The sequence below is a fragment of the Myotis nattereri genome, assembly GCF_964212035.1.
Source record: "Myotis nattereri genome assembly, chromosome: 8".
Classification (NCBI taxonomy): Eukaryota; Metazoa; Chordata; class Mammalia; order Chiroptera; family Vespertilionidae; genus Myotis; species Myotis nattereri.
In genome coordinates this window covers 48,024,319-48,045,378 of record NC_138083.1, presented here as the reverse complement: position 1 = coordinate 48,045,378, position 21,060 = coordinate 48,024,319, and the positions used below count along the sequence as shown (strand labels likewise).

The following is a 21,060-nucleotide window of genomic DNA, read 5'->3' as shown; positions in this document are numbered from 1 at the left end:
TAATTGATCACAAGCAAGGGGACACTATTGCAAGCCCAAGGAGTTTAACATCAGTGCATAGGATGCTAGTGTTCACTGACATCATCATTTGCTGTGCAAAAGAACCCAGGGCATGTGAATTCTGTTAAGTTTTTGTATTTTTATGACTCATGCAAATGAAATACATAGACAGAATATAGAAACATTTCTTATAATTCCGAGACCATAATTCAGAGACTTAATAGCCTATTGCTCTAGATAACAATTATACATATGGCATTAATATAACATTAGCTCAAAGGCTTGCCATATAACCATGAAGTTAAAGGGAAAAATTCATTTATATTTTAATTTTAGCTTTAAACAGATAACTCTGGAATATTACTCACTCTATATTAACTAAGACTGATAATCAATGCCTTCATTTAAGCTTAAATACTAATGCACGCAGCAGAATTAAATCCAAAGACTTTGATTTTCTTTTCCTGGAGCTATTGTGAAATTATTTGATTCATCTTCCTGAACATCGCACGTCTGGACCATTATGACTTTGGAAAGGCAGAGGAAATGCTACATTAAAATTAAAAGCTCATATTCTGAGAAGCAGCTAGCTAAACTTTAAGACGTTAATGTTGAGTTGTAATAGTCTGGTAGCATGTGAAGGAAAATAAGTCATTGTTGCTTTTGGTCCCCAGAACCTGGATATTATGTATAATTCAAATAAATAAACTCTTGTTTGCTGATCAATAATCAAGGCTGTTTGGAGGAGCTGGTAAAAACAATTGTGTGTATGCATGCAATTTTAGGAAGGTCTAAGCTTTGTACCTTCCAGCTCTCCAGCTCTATCCATTATTTCTCTACCTTATTCAATTTTAAACAATTATGTATGCACATCTATTTATCTAAACTAATCAATTTCTGCCCTGTTTTTAAACTACAAGTTTCTTTGGCTAGTAGGGGAAAAACGTTGCTTTAGGGACTGGTGAATTCTACTCTTTATTAAAATAAAATTATTTGATGTGGATATTTTTCTGACTCCCCAGGGCTCTGTGTTTTCTGTTTTAATGATTACCTTTACACACCTTAACACCATGTCTATGGTCCTCCCAGAGGTGTCATATTCCTTCGAGAGTCTTAGGATGTGATGGTGCTTGACTACATTTACTTATAATGAGCATCCAGAAATAGATCCCTACCCCAGTTCTGTAGACCTTTCCAACCAATTAAAATGAAAAGACAGAAACCCTGATCAAATTGGTGAACCTATACTTTGGCTAAGCCAGTCCTACATAATTTTTATGAATTTATCATTATTCTCATTGTCCTCTTCACGAATTAAAGTGGGGTATGTCAATTTTACAATGCAGGCAATTCAATTATTTAATGAATAAATGTGTTTACTTTAATAATATTTAAAACCATCAAAAACTAATTCACTAATTTGATAAACAAATACACTCTACCATGTCATTCTGTTTAAAAAGGTTTCCTTCTTAAGCAATTCTACATTTATTATTACAGTTTGAGTAAATACTCTGGTAAGTCAATATTTCAAATATAAGTATAATTCTATTTGTCATTTCAAAAGTTATCATTGGTTTTGGCACTTCTCTGAAGATTCAAAGAGCTTTCTTAGATATTTAATATCATATAAAATTTGATTAATGATGATGGATAATGTGATATTTTCTAAATGAGGAATATCAAACTACCTTAGTAATAAATAGTCATTCTGGAAATGTATCAAAAAGAGAGACTGAAACTGAATATAAAAAATTTCAGAGAAGGAATTTGTATTTAGGTTTTTAATGTGCGATTCAATAATCAAATATCTGTTAGAATCACTAATGGGTTGGTTACTATTTGGCCATGAACTTATTTGGGACCTAATAATTTTAATTGAATTCTATTCCTCACAAGATCCTATGGGAGATAAACTGCTATCTTAGCATCCTTTAGGCTATAGTTCAAGTGGGAGTGGCCTGCCATTTTCTGCTCTCCTATAATTGATTCATCCCTCAAATAAAGCTAAACATCAGGATGATTTGCCATATATATGGAAAAGAATATAAGAGAATGGGCTCTGGAACTACATTGCTAAAATGTGAGTCTTGGCTTTGTGACTTAGGCATTGGATCTCTATAATCTGTTTCTTTGCATTAAAAATGGGATAACAATTATCATACTACTTTATATCGCTGCTGTGAGTTCTAAATGTGTCAAAGTGGATAAAGCTCTGAGAACTCTGTCTCATGCATAATGACCTCTTGTTAATATTATCTAAACTACGTGATACATTTAGATAGGGTTTCACATTTAAGCTTTTCCAGAGGCAATTTTTTTATTTTGTTTTGTTTTGTTTTTAATCCTCACCTGAGAATATGATTTTTTTTTTTTTTTTTTTTTTTTTTTTTTTTTTAGAGAGAGAGAGAGAGAGAGAGAATGGAAGGGAGAGGGTGAGACAGAGAGAAATACCAATGTGAGAGAGACATTTCAAATGGTTGCCTCCTCCATGCCCCTGATCAGGGCCAGGAACCTGCAACCCAGGTACGTGCCCTTAACTAGAATCAAACCCAGAACTCTTCAGTCCTCAGGCTGATGCTCTATCCATTGAACAAACTGGCTAGGGCCCAGAGGTAATTTTTATTGCTCTTAACAGCAATTATCACGTAAGCGGTGTCCCAGATACTTATAGATTTTACACACAATTCACATACTTTATTCTCCTTAGTAACACTTATATCAAAAGATCTTCCAGTTCATTTTCCTTTTTTAGATATCTTGGCAGAATATACTATAGATTGGGAAGGAAAATTTTGAGAAGCCTAAAAATTTCTTCCATGTTAATAACACCCTGTTTCTGGTCCAATAATTTCATACAGGTTCAAACTTAACTTACTTTCTTCTCACACATACAACTGTGCCATACTGTCTTATTTTATATAGATACTAGAAGCCCGGTTCATGAATCCCTGCACGGGTGGGGTCCCTCGGCCTGGCCAGTGATTGGGGCTGGCCAGCCGGAGGGAGGGACTGCGGGAGGTTGACCAGCCTTGGGAGGTTGGCTGTGGGAGTGCACTAACCACCAGGGGGAAGTTCCTGCATTGAGCATCTGCCGCCTGGTGGTTAGTGTGAGTCATAGCTACTGGCTGGTCATCCAGTTATCCAGTCATAATGGTCACTTAGGTTTTTATATATATAGACTAAAGGTCCAGTACACGAAAATTCCTGCTTTGGACGGGGTCCCTCAGCCCGGCCTGCCCCCTCTCACAGTATGGGAGCCCTCAGGGGAAGTCCTACTGATGGCTTAGGCCCGCTCCCTAGGGGGAGCGGGCCTAAGCTGCAGTCTGGCTTTCTTCTGCAGGAGGCAACCGAGCTGATCAGGTGAAGAGCCGCCCCCATTACCCCGCTTCTGCTGCCACTGCTGGCCACTGTGGCTGTCAGCCCTCAGCCCTGCCGGCCCTCGACCCTTGCTTCTTAGCGCTGGCCTGCCCCCTTGCCCACTGGTGTGTGGGGGCAATCTGGAGCCAGGCCGGCTGGGGGAAGGGCTGTGGAATGTTGAGGCACAGCAGGCTTCACCCTGTCCAGCCTCTGCAGAGGCATGGTGCCGGGATCGGGCTCGTGCCACCGCCTCTATGGCTGCCTCTGTGGAAGGGGCAGCACTGGGACTGGGACCATGCAGACCCCTCTCCTGCACCACCTCTGCGAAAGGGGCTGCAGCGCTGGACTGGCCTACACCGCTGCCTCTCCCACACTGCTGCCTATCCCGCGCCACCACCTCTTCTGCACTGCCGGCCCTCGGCCCTCGCAGCCACTGCAGCTTTGTGCAGAAGGACATCCGGAAGATGTCTGGTCTATCCAGTCTAATTAGCATATTACCTTTTTATTAGTATAGACTAGAGGCCCGGTGCACAAAAATTTGTGCACTTGGGGGGAGGGGTGGTCCCTCAGCCTGGCCTGTGCCCTCTCGCAGTCTGGGACCCCTCAGGGGATGACCACCTGCTGGCTTAGGCCTGCTCCCCAAGGGATTGGGCCTAAGCTGGCAATCAGACATCCCTCTGGCAGCCCGGCAGCCCTCAGGGGATGTCCACTTGCCAGCAGGGAGAAGGCCTAAAGTGCAGTCGGACATCCTTAGCACTGCTGAGGAGGCAGGAGAGGCTCCCACCACCACAGCTATACTGGCAGCCATCAGCCTGGCTTGTGGCTAAGCAGAGCTCCTCCCATGTGAGAGCGCCCTGACCACCAAAGGGCAGCTCCTGCATTGAGAGTCTGCCCCCTGGAGGTCAGTGTGTATCATAGTGACCAGTCATTCACAGTCTTTCTGCTGTTAGGGTCAGTTTTCATATTACCCTTTTACTATATAGGATAGAGGCCTGGTGCACGGTGGGGGCCGGCTGGTTTGTCCTGAAGGGTGTCCCAGATCAGGGTGGGGGTCCCGCTTGGGTACCTGGCCAGCCTGGATGAGGGGATGATGGCTGTTTGAAGCTGGTCACACCCCCTTCAGAGTGGGGGTCCCCACTGGGGTGCCTGGCCAGTCTGGGTGAGGGGCTGAGGGCCGTTTTCAGGCTGGCGGGTGACTGAAGCTCCCAACCTCTCCTTTTTTTCTTTTTTTTAAATTCTGGGATTTATTTATCTTCTATGGCTGTCACTGGAGATGAGAGCCGGCTTTAGCTCTGAGGCACAGCTACAGCTCTGAGACCTCGGCTGCTGAAAGCAGGTATCTGGGTTTGTTTGGGTTCTATAATTGTAACACTGTTGCGGTCCTACTCGCTCCAGCTCTGATGGCTGAAAGCAGGTTTCTGGGATTTGTTTAGCTTCTATAATTGCAACATTGTTTCTTAGAGTGCAAGCTCAGAGGCCCGCAGTGGCAGGCGGGGAACCTTGGCTTCCTCCATCACTGGAGCAAGCAAGCCTCCTGTTTGCTTCAGCTGCCTGGCTGCTGGTCGCCATCTTGGTTGGCAGTTAATTTGCATATCTTTCTGATTAGCCAATGGGAAGGGTGTCGGAGGTACAGTTAATTACCACGTTTCTCTATTATTAGATAGGATATGTCCACTGATTGCAAATGAGTACCATAACTGCCAAATAGTCTTACACTATTGTTATGGGAATTTTTTCTTCTGTCAGAAGATACTTTATTTTTTTTCTCCCTAAACTTTCCCTGCTACCTACAGTTTTTTAGCTGATGACTTTCTATGCATCACTTAGAAAATAATAATAATTGGGGGACCTAATTCATATTTCCACTGCCAAATATACACATCTGCAAACACTTGTGCCCCGACATTCCAACTTCTCTGTAGTTAGAATTAACAGACTGCCTTCCTCTGATATATTAGATCCTGTGTTCTCTCAACTTTTTAAAGATATCTCCCCCAAAATTATACCTTACTATCTACATTATTTTTTGAAAATTTTAATTACATTTATTGGGTGACATTCGTTAATAAAAATATACAGGTTTCAGGTGTTCAATTCTATAATACATCATCTGTATATTGCACTGTGAGTTTACCACCCAAAGTCAATTCTCACAACTAATTCTTTGGGGAAGTAAAATATTGTTCAAAAGATTTTCTGCCTATCTCTAAAATCCCTCATAAAAAATTTCTCATTCTACAAGAGGATTATGTTCTTCTGGTATATACACTAATATATTAGACTCTGCAATGTGACTTCCTTTGAGAAATTGGTATGGTAGTGAAAATGACATGTGCCACCTGTTAGCAAGAGTTTTAGAACAATTATATGGTTTTTCTATTACTGCTTTTCTCTATCATACAGGGAGGGATGACCCAGAAGGGAATGCTCTTTCAGCCAGGAATACACTCAGCCAGGACCAGAGGACAAAAGCAAATTACCACAGAGAGAACAACTATTTATACAATTTTAATCTAATGAGTTATTTCAGTTGAAGACAGTCTTGAATCTGGAGTCCATGTTCTTAACATCTTCAAAGAGGACATACAGATGGCCAATAGATACATAAAATGACACTCAACACCACTAATTATCCGAGAAATGCAAATTAAAACCACAAGAAGACGTCACCTCACACCTGTTAGAATGGCCAAGTTAATTTTCAACTAAACAGCACTGAAAATAAATTAGTACAATACAGTGTCACAGGTATCATTATAGACTAGACTCTAGAATCTAGACCAGTGATGGCGAACCTTGTGAGCTCGGCAGTTAGCATTTTGAAAAACCCTAACTTAACTCTGGTGCCGTGTCACATATAGAAATGTTTTGATATTTGCAACCATAGTAAAACAAAGATTTATATTTTTGATATATATTTTATATATTTAAATGCCATTTAACAAAGAAAACTCAACCAAAAAAATGAGTTCGCGTGTCACCTCTGACATGCATGTCATAGGTTCGCCATCACTGATCTAGACTCATGTACAGGGTAGGACATTAAAGAATGCATAACCAATTCTATTAAAAAAAAAAAACAAGACACAATTATAGAGTGCTGATTTTAGAACTGACTAGCCATAAAGGTGGAAAGTGTTCCAAGAGCCAAAGAATAGTGGTAGCACAAGTAAAGACAAGAAAATATGAAGCATTTTGGAATGTTCTAGAAATCATTTCAAAATGGCTAGAATGTCATATGTGTGACATGTGTGATGAGTAGGGGAGATTTTGCTGAGCGCTTGTGGCATAGATTCCTTTCCTTTCTAAATGACAACTAGATTAAAATTGCACATTAAGTGTGCTATTTTAAATATCTATATCTATGAGAAGTATATTAATTAAACCATAAATTCATATAAATCATGCTACGGCCTTTAAAAGCAGCTTTAATGGATGCATCTCAGTGCCTAGAAGAAAAGTGTCTTTATGGTGTCAATATTGTAAACTGGAATCTATAACATGAGAGCAAAAGTTTTAATTGCATCCTAAAATTGATTTAAATCATCGTAGTAGAAAAACAAATGCTATAATTCATTGGTGAGCTTCCAGGTAGGAGAGTATGATATAGGAATACAACTATTGCAAAACCACTGTAGGATGTTCTAGGATGGCCATTTAACCCCATGTCCAAAAATATCTCCACCCACCCTTGAATGACTCCTTAGTTGAGTCATATAAATTAGGGTGAGGAATAAAATATATTCAGATTATTATTGTGAAGCTAAATCAATAATGAGTTTTTAAAGTTATGCAAAATATTAACATAGAATACATTCTGCCCAGTGAAGAATTTGTTTTTATCATTGTAAATAGAAGAATATAATTGCAAATTAGTTTATTATCATTTTTATGTCAGCTTTTTTCCCCTCTGAGCTTCTCATGGGGAACATTGATGAATAAAGATTTACAAATAGGTGTTCTCAATTTCAGAAATGCATCATATGTTATTGTGGTAAGGTAATATGAGCATCTGTTTTGAGAAATTTTTTCAACTAATACCAATTTATTTTTCTGGCTGAGTTTTCTTTTCTTTTTATCTTGTTTTTGTTTTAAAGAAACAATGTAGAAACATTTAAGAAGCTGTTTTGTAATAAGAAAATTTGACTTTACAATGGTGTGTCCAGTGCAATGGCCTTTTGTGTTTTTATTCTCCTATATTTTTTTTTTGCAAAATTAAACATTCATAGCTCTCTCTCTTTCTTTCATTAAATAAATATTTATTGAGTACCTGGAATGTGTGTGTTAAGAATTCTTCTGGGATATGGAATAAAATGGTGAATTAGGTCCACATGGTTTTTGCCCTCACATATGTTATCTCACTTACATCATATCTTATTTAAACTTTACAAGACCTATTGGAACTAATGGGCTCAATTGCAATTTCCTAGATAATAAAATTATGTTTGTAATCAGAATGGTGTAAATCTGTCCAAGTTTACAGAGCTGATATATTTTTTCCTCCTAAATTCCTTACTTTCTCATTGCTACAATGATTTTCTAAAGCACCTATTTCAAAATTGTAATGTATTCTTTTAAACTTTCTTCTTTATTGTCTATATCAATTCTGGGGTTAATATCAGATCAGTAAATTCTGATAAACAAGTTTTTGTTTTTTTTTAAGAAATCAATTCATTGCTATCACCATGGTGATGACCTTGGTCCATGTTTTTAATGATTGCATGGTTGGAATAATACAACAGTTTTCTCCTTAAACTCCCTAATTACCTTTTAGTCCATTTTACCCTAAGCCACATGGTAACAATAGGTAAAACAAAATGATGGCCTCTCATTTTTGTTGTTGTTGTTGATGATGATGGCTAAATCTTAAGGTGATTTCCCTTCCTGTGTTATATTTCATTCCTATATCTGTTGCTGATTTTCTTAGCTTCTGACCTTATTCCTGTCTATAATAACATATTCTTACTTGGTCTGTTGCTCTTCATTTGATTTCTTAATATTTATGTTTATTCTGGTTTCTTGGTATAACCCAACCCATTGTTGCCTGCTGGCCTGTATCCCAATCCTTGGTGGCATTCCCAAGTGATAGGACAGTATGTTTTCTCCAGTTAACAAAACAAACTTTTCTCCCAGTAAATTCAGTCAGGTGAATTCTTAAACATTCCTGTGCTTCTCATTTGAATATATGCCAGGGGATTCAAGTTTAATGTGTTAAACTGAATTCATTGCATTCTCTTTAAACCTTGTATCTCTTCGAGTGTATTCTCTCAGTATAGGACAGAATATGACACACCCATCTGCACAAACTAGTACTTCAGAAACTATTCTTTTTTTTAAAAAAATTAAATCTTTATTGTTTAGATTATTACAGTAGTTACTCTTTTTTCCCACCATAACTCCCCTCCACCCAGTTCCCACCCCTCTCTCCGCCCTCACTCCCCACCCACTGTCCTCATCCATAGGTGCACGATTATTGTCCAATCTCTTCCCTCACCCCACACCCTTCCCCCCCGCCCCAAGAATAGTCAGTCCATTCCCTTTCTATGTCCCTGATTCCTTTATAATTGCCAGTTCATACTGTTCATCAGATTATGTATTCCCTTGATTTTTAGATTCACTTGTTGATAGATGTGTATTTGTTATTCATAATTTGTATCTTTACCTTTTTCTTCTTCTTCCTCTTCTTAAAGGATACCTTTCAGCATTTCATATAATACTGAAATGTGGTGGTGATGAACTAATTTAGCTTTTCCTTATCTGTGAAGCTCTTTATCTGGCCTTCACTTCTTTTCTTTAATTTTATTTTATTTTTATAGGATTATTATTTTTTTAAGGACGATGAGCATGTCACAATGGTTAAAGACATAAACACACAGGATTTGGGGGGGTCAGTGAGGCCAGGACTTGGTTCTTGGCTCTGTCACTTGCTGGCTGAGTGAACGCTGGCAAGTCAGTTTCTCTGCAGAATGGAGATAAAGGCATCTCCACAGTACTGTTTTGAAGATTCAATGAAATTATGTGAACAAAGTGTGTAGCTTTGTGCCTGACACAAAGTTAATATGAAGTAATTCCTTTATAACTTCTGTAATCAGAGAAAAAGTTTTGAAGGCAAAGCTTCTTTGGAAAGAAACCCTCATTGACAAAGGCTGTGGAGTGGAGGTAAGAGCCAGGGTAGGGCCCAGAGCAACCAGAGCTCAAGTCTTCCCGGTAAAGATGCTTTTGGTTGTAAGTAGCAGCAACTCTCTCACCAAGCTTAAGTCCTAAATCTAGGGTGGGGAATGTCTGGCCTGCGGGCTGTATAAGGCCCGTGAAATTGTTTGGTCTGGCCTTGCCAAGGCATTAAGGGTGAGTTAATTATGTTTGACCAAATATATAGCCTTGCTTTTGGCCATTTTTCCAGGTGCAATTCCTGGGAGTGAGATTCTGATTGGCCCAGCTCTGGGTAGGTGTCCATCATGCTTCAATCAGACGGGACCAAGGGGGTGGGGTCACAGCACACACGTGGCTAGTGGGGCCCAGTTTTGGGAAGGAGATAGAGGGAAGCTTGTAGGCCAGGTGGACACCCTAAGCGCCCACTCAGTTCTGCGTCTGCTTTTTCTCTCCCTTCCCCTGGGGCTTCATTTTACTGTGGGTTCTTCCTCCTCCATTCTCAGGAGCACAGCTCCCAAGCGTCACCTAAACGCTTCTTGGTTTCCCTGGCACTTGCCACAGGGCCACAGTTGGGGACAAATGCCAGGCTGCTGGCTATAGTTGGACCCAGGTGGGCATTTCTGGATCCCCCATTTCTTGCCGGAGGAGAGAGGGGTCGATTCTTCCACATAAACAGATTCTCACGCAGAAGGCGGCCTTCGGGGGCACTTCAATCACAACACACAAAGGCATGACGGACTACACACGTGCGCACACACGCTCTCACACTCTTGACTCTGTCTTTGGGAGATGGGCAAAGTGAGGAGGCCCAGCCTCATTGTCAGCTGGTCTATTTGCCAGCGACCTTGCTCTGGAGGCGATGATATTCCTTCAGCCTCAGGGAGTTGATGTTGATAAAACCAGTGGCATTGATCGGCTCGTAATCGCCCTGCACGTTCATGCTCACCAGCTCCTCATTGTAGAGGGGCAGCGGGGACTCCCGGCTGAGGATGTACACCTGGCCCTTGAAGACAGACACCTGGACTTTCCCCTCCACGTGCTCCTGGGACTTGGCGATGCAGTGGCGGACGAATTCACACTCAGGGCTGTTCCAGAAGCCGGTGTACACCAGCTCCGCGAATTTCAAGCCCAGGCCTTGCTTGATTTTGCGCACTTCCTGGTCCATGGTGAAGGCCTCGATGTCTAAATGAGCGTGGTAAAGGACCGTCCCCGCTGGGGTCTCGTAGATACCGCGGTCAGTCAGACTCTATGGATCGGGGGTCCCTCGATGGTCTTGGGAATCCCGGACGAGCCCCCAAAATGTTGTGCCCAGATTTTAAGGTTCCCATAAAGCCCATCAGGGAGCCAGCGAGTCCGATGCAAAAGCAAAGAGTCTTTCATTTCAAACCTAGGTTTGGCTCCCCTGCCCTCCCTTACTGGCAGAGAGAGCTGGCCTTCACTTCTGAATGATAGCTTTGCTGGATAAAGTAGTCTTGGTTGTAGGTTCTTGGTATTCATCACTTGGAATATTTCTTGCCACTCCCTTCTGGCCTGCAAAGTTCCTGTTGAGAAATCAGCTGACAGTCATATGGGTACTCCCTTGTAGGTAACTGAGTTTCTTTCTCTTGCTGCTTTTAGGATTCTCTCTTTGTCTTTTGCTCTTGGCATTTTAATTATGATGTGTCTTGGTGTGGTCCTCTTTGGATTCCTTTTGTTTGGGGTTCTCTGCGCTTCCTAGACTTGTAAGTCTATTTCTTTCACCAGGTAGGGGAAGTTTTCTGTCATTATTTCTTCAAACAGGTTTTCAATATCTTGGTCTCTCTCATCTTCTGGCACCCCTATAATTCTGATGTTGGTACGCTTGAGGCTGTCCCAGAGGCTCCTTACACTATCTTTGTATTTTTGGATTCTTTTTTCATTTTGCTTTTATGGTTGGGTGTTTTTTGCTTCTTTGTATTTCAAATCTTTGACTTTATTCTTGCGATCCTCTGGTCTGCTGTTGGGAGTCTGGATAATGTTCTTTATTTCAGTCAGTGTATGCTTAATTTCTAGTTGGTCCTTTATCACAACATCGAGGGTCTCATTAGATTTCTTGAGGATCTCACTACATTTATCGGCGGTCTCACCAGTCTTCTTGAAGATCTCACTACATTTATCGGCAGTCTCACCAGTCTTTTCGAGGGCCTTATTAAGTTTATCGGCAGCTTCTAGACAGTTCTTTAAAGACCTTAAAAGTGTGGTTTTGAACTCTATATCCAGCAGTTTGCTTTCCTCCGATTCTGTCGTTTGTGTCCTGTTTCTTTGTCTCGGCATTTTTTATGCTTCGCTGTGTCGATAGAGTGCCTTTCTGTGCTAAGTGTCCCAATTACCTGAGGTAGACACTCTTGGTGCAACCCCTTGTGGGCTTTGTGCACAGTCTTGTTGTAATTAAGCCTTGATTGTTGTAGTTATCACTGTGAGGAATTGACCTCCAGGCCAATTGGCTGTGAGAATCAGCTGTGTCTGCAGTGGGAGAACTTCTGTGCTGGAGACACCCCTCTGGGGGTAGACTTGCTTCGATGGGGCTTTGGTGCTCACTGAGTCTTCCCCCTGAGTGTGTCTTTTATGGTTCCACAGAGCTGAAAACTGGATGGTCCCACTCTGACCTCTGGGCTTCCTGGCTCCTGGATCTCTAGGGAGGTGCTAATCTAGCCTTTGCCTGAGGCTATTCAGCAAAAGTCTCCCTGCAGGACTTGGGTGGGGTGGGTCCCACGGGATCAGCAGGGCAGGGTTAGCAATTGTGGCTGCTCTCAGTCTTGCCCTCAGAGGCTCTGCTTCTCAGTGTCCCTGTAATCGCTGCAAGCCCCACAGAGAGAAAGCTGCCCTAGGGTTCTGAGTGATGCCAGAGGGTCCCGCTTCTCCCGTACGAGTCTGGGTCCCTAGAGACTCGCCCGGAGCTGGAGCTCATAGCCTGAGACTCCCTCCGGATTGAAAACAACAACCACACCCTCAGCCGCCAGCCCGCTCCACATGCACTCTGCACCTTAGTATTTTACTTCAGCACTGTGCCTCCTCTGAGTCTCGGTATGTTTTTCTCTTTCCTCCAACTTGTAGAACTTCCACTCAGCCAGCCTTACTGTGGTTCTGGATGATGTCCGTTCTGTCTTTTAGTTGTATTTTTGAAGTGGTTGTTCGAGGCAGCAAACTCCGGTGTTTACCTATGCCGCCATCTTCCAGAAACTATTCTTGACTCTCCTTTCCTTGACTTTTTTCCTCCAGTGACCTTCAACTTTCATCCATATTATCCAAACTCTGCCATGATGAATTGTTATTCACATGAAGTGATCCTCCTTGTGAAATTGTCTCATATCAAAGTTTCTGCTTCACCCAGGAGTTATTCCTATGAGTGTTCTTGGGCTTCAGACTGACTCCCAATCTTGGGTCCTTCTTTTCTCCTTACCACATCAACTGCATGCTGTGTAAATTTTTATTTTTTTATCAAACTCTGTAATTACATACTATTGCCTTGTACTAGAATTACCTTAACCCTGGATCAATCCCACCTAGCTAGCTTCTTCATAACAATTCCAAAACAGATGAAGCCTACAAGAAAAAAATTACAACTTCTCAGATTTGGTCTCTTTATCAGTTTCCTAATGTTCATGCAACTGAGCCCTCATCAGCACCTGGGAACCTTTTCCTTCTGAATGTTTTTGTTGTTGTTGTTTTCCCCTCCTCTTCCCCCCTGTCCTCTGTATAGTGAATGTTTCAAATGTTTTTTCTCTTTTTTATAACCTATGTCACTACTAATCATCGATAATTTTAAATAGATGAACTCAATCTCTAATTTAGTGACCAAAACATAAACCATCAAAATGAATTCCCCTCAACATAATGCCAATAACCCTAAAATTCTATTTTAACTAGTACCTCTGCTGACCTCTGTGTGTCAGACTTTAAAGGACAAGATGTACTTCCTCTGAATGAGGGTCATTCTTTCCATAGTGTCCACTATTACCTCCACTCCACCTCCTCAATTCATGGCCTAGGCCAGTGATGGAGAACCTATGACACGTGTGTCAGAGGTGACACGTGAACTCATTTTTTTGGTTGATTTTTCTTTGTTAAATGGCATTTAAATATATAAAATAAATATCAAAAATATAAATGTTTGTTTTACTATGGTTGCAAATATCAAAAAATTTCTTTATGTGACACGGCACCAGAGTTAAGTTAGGGTTTTTCAAAATGCTGACACGCTGAGTTCACAAGGTTCGCCATCACTGGCCTAGACTGTGATGCTAAAGTTCTTAAATATTGCAGAACTAGAGGCCTGATGCATGAAATCCATGCAAGAGTAAGCCTTCCTTTCCCTGGCTGGTGGCACCGGCTTCCCTTTGGCACCCAGGACCCAGGCTTCCTTCTGGCACCCAGGACCCGGGCTTCCTCTGGAAGGACATCGAGTCTAATTAGCATATTATGCTTTTATTATTATAGATAGGGAAGGAGGAAGGAAGGGCAATATTCACATACACCCTCCACTATGGTAAAACAATGCAGTGACTCACAGAGTGTCTTATGAGAAAAAAGCATAAAAAACCCTTATAATTATTAAAGACAGCAGCATCTTATTTCATCCAGGCAAAAAGTATGATGATATCATATGCCATCTCTCTCTCAAAGGTAAAATAGTTAAGAGTTTGTGAAAATATGTTGGAAAACAGCATCTCTTCATTTCCATCATTCTCAATAATGAAACAATACTTGGGCACATTCTCAATCATCCATGTCTCATAAGAGTCTAGCTACATGTTGGCATCTTTTCAAGAAGGCATACGGGTAATTCTCTACTTTTAATTCCTAAAAAGAAATGATCTGTCCTCAAGTAAAATATGTAATAGAGTTAAGGTGATGCTTTATAATTTCTTTAACATCTTTTTAGACTCATAGGAGACTAATTTAATTATAATTCATAATTATAATTCATAATTCTGCCAAAAGATTATTGGAAACTGAAGATTCATGTTTTCAGAGGGTGTACAGGGGATAAATGGTGATGAAAGGAGACTTGACCTGGGTGGTGAACACACAATACAATGTACAGAAGATGTATTATATAATTGTATACCTGAAATCTGTATAATTTTATTAATATAACCCCAATAAATTCAATAAAAAGAAAAATATAATACATAATCTATTTTAAAATATATGTATTCTTCCACTTACATAGTCTTTTTTGAAACCCAGCATATTCTTCTGTGTATATATTTATGCTTATTTTGCATTAATTATTTTTAGATTAACATAATATATATGTAAATGCATGTATAATTATGTACTATATATAACTCACTTTACAACCATTATTAATAGATGATTTTATTCAATTTCATAAGGACCACTCATCTAATACCTTCTTTTCTTTTTGGTATTAAATTCCACTGTATACTAAACAAATCTGGCCAAAAGTAATATTAATTTATAAAAAAAGGAAGTTGAATCAAGAACTCTATGGACTCATTAAATAGTACATTCCTATATCATTTTACTTTGCATCATAGTTAAAATTGATTGATTTGATAACCTAGAAGACTAATATGTGTGAGCTGTGGTATTTTGGAAATCTCTATACATCTTTCTACAAAAGATGGATGGTTTCCAGGGGTTACAGTCGAGGGAGGTGGATTCATATAGGATCAAGGTTCATGAGACACAGATAATAACTGTAACTAATTCTCACTGCAATCAACCAAGAAATATTCCAAGGCAAGGAGTTATGTAAATACCAAAAAATAAAGATTTTCTTTTTTTTTTTTTACAAATGTGACTTATACTAGTATTTAATAAACTTTCCCAAAGCTTTTTTTAAACTTATATTTGCTTCTGTTTACCACTGTCCCAAAATTTGATTGAAATATCTTTGCAATTATAGGCTGTAAGGATACTTTCCTTTTCTTAAAGGAAAACATTTTAATAAAGGAAAAAGACCACAGAATCAGAGTAAAAAAGATCCTATAATTTTATGGAGCCTTTTTACAGGAACCAAGAGGGGGTAAGGGTTAAGAAAACAGCATTGTCAACCACGTAGGAGTCACTCTGTCCTCCCCCTCCCCCCAACATTTATTATGTGTGTAAACTTGTACAACAGACTTCCCTGTGCATTTTCTCATCTTGAGAATTGAAATGATAATTGCTTCCAGTTCATAGGTTTGTGTGAGAATTAAGAGTGTAGATGCATGAAAAATATTTTAGTAGAGTCATTGCTGAGCAAATGTCTCCAATTTTGATTCAATAATATAGTACCATAAGAAATATATTGACACATTTTATTATTATTTTGCTTTTGAAATAATTTAGATTACCAAGTAAGACATAAGTGATAGATGAATTAAAGTCTAGTAAAAATCATTTAGGTTATTTTAGTAAACCTCCTTAACAAATTCTATGGTCACAAAGATGATAATTTTCACTGTAGCTATTCTATTTCAGTGTATTTATTACAAGAAATACTAGTTGAAGCATTTAAAACAATCACAGGACATTTGTAATGAACACTTTAGCCAGAAGGATGCAAGTTGAGATTTGTTTTCAAGCTGTATGTTAAATGTTTAGGATTTTAAAGTCAACAGTTCATTGAAAAATCTTGGGGAGAAAAATATATACAGGAAAAACATTATTCTGGAAAAGTATTTGTGGGATAATATAACTTGGAAATTTCCCATGAAAATAATATTTTCTTCACACTTCTTTATTGTCTCTATTTCTGGGATAAATGGAAATGATATTTTGACATCAGCAGTTATAATGATACTTCCAGAAAGAAAAACTGAATGCAGAAGAGAAATTTTGATAGGAAAAATTGATGCCAGCAACATACTAGCTGACAAGGCACAGAACTGTATGGAAAGTAATAGTTGTGAAAGAATTCAAACAGTAACACAATGTGCATGGAGGGATTATGTAAATCCTATTTCTTGCTTTCCTCTAAGAATGTTCAATTTCTATTAGATTATTTCAATTGATAAATTAGGACTGATTGGAAAAAAAAATAAGTTCTACTTAGTAAAGATGGGTGTTTGCATATTACAATGTAAGAAAATGTAGTTGTCAAAATAAAAGCGTTGAACAGCAGTATTAGGCAAGCTACAGTTAAGATGGAGTTATCTCCCACATTTTGATTCTGCATATTTTCTTTTGATTTATTTAGTATTCATGCAGAGGCCATGAGAAATGATTCATTGTACTGATAGATGTAGGCGGTAAAACTGCATCATTGCACAGAAAATGCATTAACTGATATGATAACACAGTCATAAATGTAATAGGATTCATTACTACCAAGATATAGTGCTATGATGCCTATAAACTTTTTCTTGGCCTTTAAAAATGTTTCTTAAATAGAAATTTCACCAAGATTTTAAACCTATAGAGTTTTATATTGTAGTCAATAAATAAATTGATTTTAATCATTTCAAGGGGCAAAAAATTATTTCTGTTCTGCTCTATAGGATGTCCTTTTTTGTATGATTAAGATCTAAAACAAAAAAAATGTATGTATGTGTATTAGCATATATAACTATTTCTACCTGTAATCAAAAATCCATATGATATTTTGTTTGGCCCCCAACTGGAAATATTTGAGTGGAAAACTTTGACTTATATTAAGAAAATGTGATCTAGGGTTTTCCAGATAAATAGATCCACTCTATGTACTATATACACAAAAGGTGATTTATTGTGAGGAATTTCTCACAAGATTACTGGAACTGAGAAGTCCCACGATCTGCCATCTGCAAATTGGAGACCCAAGAAAGCCAGTGGTATAACAGTTGGAGTACTAAATCCTGAGAACCAGGAGAATCAATGATGTAAATCCCAGTGTAAGGGTTGGAGAAGATGAAATCAGATGTCCCAGCTCAACCACTCAGGCAGGAAAAAAGAGTGGATTTCTCCTTCTTCCATATTTTGTTGTATTCAGACTCTCAACAGATTAGATGAAGCCCACCTGCATTGGGGAGGGCAATCTGCTTCACTGAGTCCACTGAGCCCAATGTTAACCTTATCCAGAAAAATGCTCACTGACACACTCAGAAATAACATTTAATCTGGGCACCCCAAGGCCAGTATGATTGACACACACAAAAAAGACCATCATACCATCTATCCTAACTAATAGAAGACTCAAGAATGCACAGATTCTCCCACTTTTGACCCTATATATTGGTTTGTATTTGAGGATTTTTTTATTTCCCTGAAGCTTTACTATTTATCCATTGGTTCTATATAATCTCATAGCTTTTACCTCATGTTTGGCATTGACTTTATTTGGATTCCCTACTTGCTTCTCGGTATTATCCAAGAGAATAAAAGATCATTGATGAAAATGGTGAGGGAGATAATGGTGATAGTTAGCATTTACAGGAGGCTACCATGTGCACAGCATCATTCAATAACCTTGCACTTCAAAGGATCCCTATTTTCACATAATATTAGGTCTTGCCAATTCTACTTGCTGAAACCTTTACAGCCTCCTATTGTGTGGTAATCTGACCAGACCTCGAAAGAACATAATATTTCAAACAAGCAGTTTAGGAATTACTACCAGTTCTCCATCAGGTCAGATGATCTTTTTTATACCGTCCTGGGTGATTCAAATGCCAGCCTCTATCAGTTAGATGACTCTCTTTTATTTTAAAACAGATTCTATCATAAGTCTTCAAAATTATAGTCCTAATTACTTGCTTTAGGATTATTTTTATACTTGATGTTCAGACTTTCCTTCTACAGTTATTTTCCCAATTTCCCTGCATTATATTCCCTACTATTTATTGCTTTAGTGTGTGTCTATTGGAATTAAACACACTTTTTGCTTCTATGAATATTTTCTTCTTTGACTTGAAAGAGTTTTTCTGGACATGCACTGCAGAGAAGGCTTTTAATTTATCTCATCACTTTGAAGATATTACATGAACATCTTCTGGCTTTAATGTTTCCTTATGAGAAAACTATTTTTCTAATTGTCTTGACTTTGTAATTGTATTCCTTCTCTTCTGGTGACTTTTGGGCTTTTAAAGCTTTGCCTCTAGTGCTTGCAGTATAAATAAAATGTGTTTAGTTGTACATTATATTTATCTTAATCAGGACAACTTTTGCCTTCTAGATGAAATCATGTCTCCTTTGATACTGAAAATTCTCATCAATTTCTTTCTCCTTAAATCCATTTAAAAAGAAATTTGTAAGTTTGACTTCCATTCCTTGTCCTACCTTTCAATCCTGGGAGTTTCCTTTACAGGGATTCATTTATAAGAAATGTCTCAGGATCAGTTTCCCCATTTGTAGGCCTCCTGGACTAGTCTTTATAAATTTTTAAAACTAAGGTTATATTTCATAATTCTCTGAATTTTATTTTAGTGTCTGTTAATTATTTTCATATATGGTCTTAAAATATCTCCCTATGATATATTTCTGATACTTTTCCTGTAGTTGTACACAGCAAATATTTTTTAAAAAATATTTTAGGATGTTTGAGCATTGTTGGAGTCTGTGTGCAAGGCATCTATCTGTTCCTACATTTTCTTATTTTTTATAAGAATAAAATCTAAATTTTATCTTTTACTGGAGGACATTGATATTGCTGTCAGTGTGTCTTCATGCATTTCAGACAGAGCTCTGGTGAAAGAGCAATATTCCTTTATTAATCCCTGCTGGGATATCTGAACATGGATGGTCACATGGTGTGACACATTAAATACTTCTATTTAAGTCAAAATGAAGAAAGCTCTTCCCAGTGAGAAAAACAAAACTATATTCCTTGTAGTCTTTTAAGATAACAAAAAGGAAATACATTTAATTCGTAACTCTCTTTGTGAAATTCATTTCAAACTAGTCATTCTTAGAAACTGAGCTTCTTTTCATTGGCTTTCTTGTTTCATTCAATGGGCAGAGATATAAACATATTTGTGTAATGGAATTCACAATATTTTTTTCTGGAAGATATTTTCCATGTGCTGCTTAAACAGGGCTTAGTGTGAGGTTTGCTTGGTTAGGAATCAGATGATAAATGTATGATGCCAAAGGCCCACAATGTACAATAATGAAATCTTCAATTGGCCAAGGATTAGTATTTATCTCACTTAACCTTCCATTAGCAGCTGTAATAGTTACTCCTTTAAGATTCTTTTCAAGCTACCATTTAACCAACCCTTTTAGTTCAGTAAAAATTATTATTTTATCTGATAATACATAAAATGTCATCCAACAAATGCTCTGACAAAACATTTGGCTCATAATTCTGTCTATTAACCAAATTAAGCAGTAGATGGGCATAGTTTGCCAGTTAATGATTTTAGCCCACTTAAAACTTATAGCTTATTTAGTTCTGGAATTTTTCATTTAATATTTTGGACCATGGTTGACCGGGAGTAACTGAAATCATGGAAAGCAAACATACAGATGAAGGCGTGGGGGGCAGCTACTATGTAGATTTACCTTTTATATCTCAGAACTTGAGCCGTAAGTAAATATGTGTCTCAGAAGCATGATGATGCCTTTTTCAAAATAAAACACATGAGTTTTCCTGTTGTTCAGGAAAAAGCAGAGAAGTACACTTCTCCACACTGAGAGTTATGATTGCCACAAGAAAGCCAGGGGTGAGAATGTAAAAGCTGCCACTATCGAAATGTAAATTGAACTGAAATATTTTCTTTGGCAGCAGCTCAAATTTAAAATTATAAGCACAGTAATCTGTGGAAATGTCATATATATATGAGGATTCGTATTTAACAATTACTGTGATTTGTAAAACATTGCATTTGAAAGAAAAACCAAGCTTCACATTGTAAAAGTTTAGCATTCCAGTAAGCTGTAGGAAGTGTTACCTCACATTAATGTGGATAATTCACATATTTTAAACATATTTCTGTCTCAGCAGCTAAAATTCAGAAATGGATAGCGCTAAGTGAACATTTTCATTATTTTCCTAGTCCAATATGTTTAAATCCATTGTCATTTAAATAATTTGATGAACTAAATTATCCTAAATGATCCAAAAGAGTTATGTACATGATCCGGTTTGTAGAATACATAAGTATTTTTAATTTATTGTACCATTATTGCTTTTTTTAATGTGGAATTTTCTTTTTCTTTTCTTTCCATGTAATTATAACTCTGGTAATATATTCACAAGTCTTTGTAATGTATTTCTTTTTAGCATACCACTTTTTCATTCTCAAAATTAAGTAACAGGGATTGGAGTTTTCCTCTCCTTTGTGTTTCTTGCTTGGTGACTGGCTTATATTCTCTACTCTTCTGCAATGACCTGCATCTACCTTCACCTGTGCAATGATCTATAATTAGCTTTGATCTGCAATGAAGGGGATGTTAAATTCAGTATTCGATCATAGTAGGAAATGAATCTCTCTTTTTTTGTTTTTTCTAGGTGAAATTGTCTTGTTTTATCTCACTCTAGTGTGGACACAGAATGATCTCATCTGGCATGGGCTTTTTGTGAAAGTATCTGTTTGACCTTAGAAACACCTTGGTTCAGCTGCAAGTGCCACACAACCCCAAGCTGAGAGCTGCCAGGGTTAT

The 21,060-nt window shown here is 38.3% G+C and overlaps 1 pseudogene across 1 annotated transcript in view; it reads right to left on the bottom strand.

Annotated features, from left to right (window-relative positions):
• LOC308522931 (importin subunit alpha-8-like) overlaps positions 1 to 10,242 on the bottom strand; it is a 157,348-nt pseudogene extending 147,106 nt beyond the window's left edge. Inside the window, exon 1 of the transcript in view lies at positions 10,195 to 10,242. The product of the transcript in view is annotated as an importin subunit alpha-8-like (transcript). The remainder of the gene's footprint in view (positions 1 to 10,194) is intronic.
• Between the last annotated feature and the right edge of the window lie 10,818 nt (positions 10,243 to 21,060).